A 1,401-nucleotide genomic window follows, 5' to 3' on the forward strand; every position below is an offset into this window, starting at 1 on the left:
TCTCTCTAATCCCAACTGTCTTCTAATTCAAATGTATGTATGATATTCATTATATCAGCGGCTCTGATGTAGAACCGCTCTAATATACCGACCACTGTGAGATGAAAGTGGATACGTAACTCTGTGTGGTGTAACATGTGTGTTTTAATGACTGTTGACCTGCAGTGGAGCTTCCTGACCTTCACATCCTCCTGCCAACCTGTGAACTGAATGCCACAGGACCCCTGGGAGGACACACACACACACACACACTCTCTCTCTCTCACACACACACACACACACAAAAGAAAAACACAAAGACACATGGATACACATCACCAGATACAAACACAGACACCCACAAGTGGACGAGTAGCAAAAGCCTCAAAACAGATGTACAGTGTACACACCAGGAAGAAAATGTGAAAAAAGGCTCAATCACACACACACACACACACACACACACTCAGACCAACGTGTATCCGGCTGGCCAGCTGGAAAGTAACGATCCAGTGTGAGCTGGTAACAGCGCTCAGGTCCGTGGAGAGCGGAAGTTAAACTTTCTCACCAAACCGATCTGATCGATACGGTGTGATAGAGATGATAAAAGAAACAGTTTATTAGATACACACAGCTAAAGTTCATTCTGTCTACATTTCACTTGCTATTTTAGTACAACTAATACTTATATTTACTTTCCTTTTTTAAGACAATTGCGTTCCTAAATTACAAGTAAGACCAACTAAGATGCCATTCACCGATATCAGTGGCCGAACTCTATCTGTTGCTAAATGTTGTTTGTTATTTCCAACTATAATCACCTCGGTTTTCCAGCACTGACACTTATTGTATGTTAATACTGATGTGCTCCTTACAGCAGCACTGACAGTGAGCAGCTGTTCAGCTCTGGTCTCACATCTTGGATGAGAATAGAAATAGACTGAGCTTCAACAAGGCACAGATGCTTATTTTTGTAGATTTTGTTTCCCTAGCAACCAAAGGTCGAATAGCCCAAAAATCTGTATCGATATCAGTCCAATTGCTGCATCCCTAAAACAGGTCTGCAATAATAGCTTTAGTTTGAGACTGTCTGAGAGCTCTTCCCTGCCTGGTAAACACTGTTGTCTTCCACACTCCACACCCTTTTAACACAAACCTTCTGGGCACGTAAACTGACTTTAAAATGTAAGAAATTCTCTTTTCAGGACATTAGAGAGTGGCAGGGAGCATAAAGAACAAAGAGTGTGCAGTTCGGATCAGCTGTGTTTTACCTTTACTGACCTGTGAGAAATAAAATGAGGACAGAGACTCCTCATGTGAGTTGAAGCAGTCTTCACATATATTGTATAATTACTTAAAAGCCCAGAAACTGTTGGCTGGTTGAGGTTATTGTTGTAATCAGGGTTAGATCAACAGCATGAG

The sequence above is a fragment of the Morone saxatilis genome, unplaced genomic scaffold (assembly GCF_004916995.1).
Source record: "Morone saxatilis isolate NCDOM2014 unplaced genomic scaffold, NCSU_SB_2.0 Contig18, whole genome shotgun sequence".
Classification (NCBI taxonomy): domain Eukaryota; kingdom Metazoa; phylum Chordata; class Actinopteri; family Moronidae; genus Morone; species Morone saxatilis.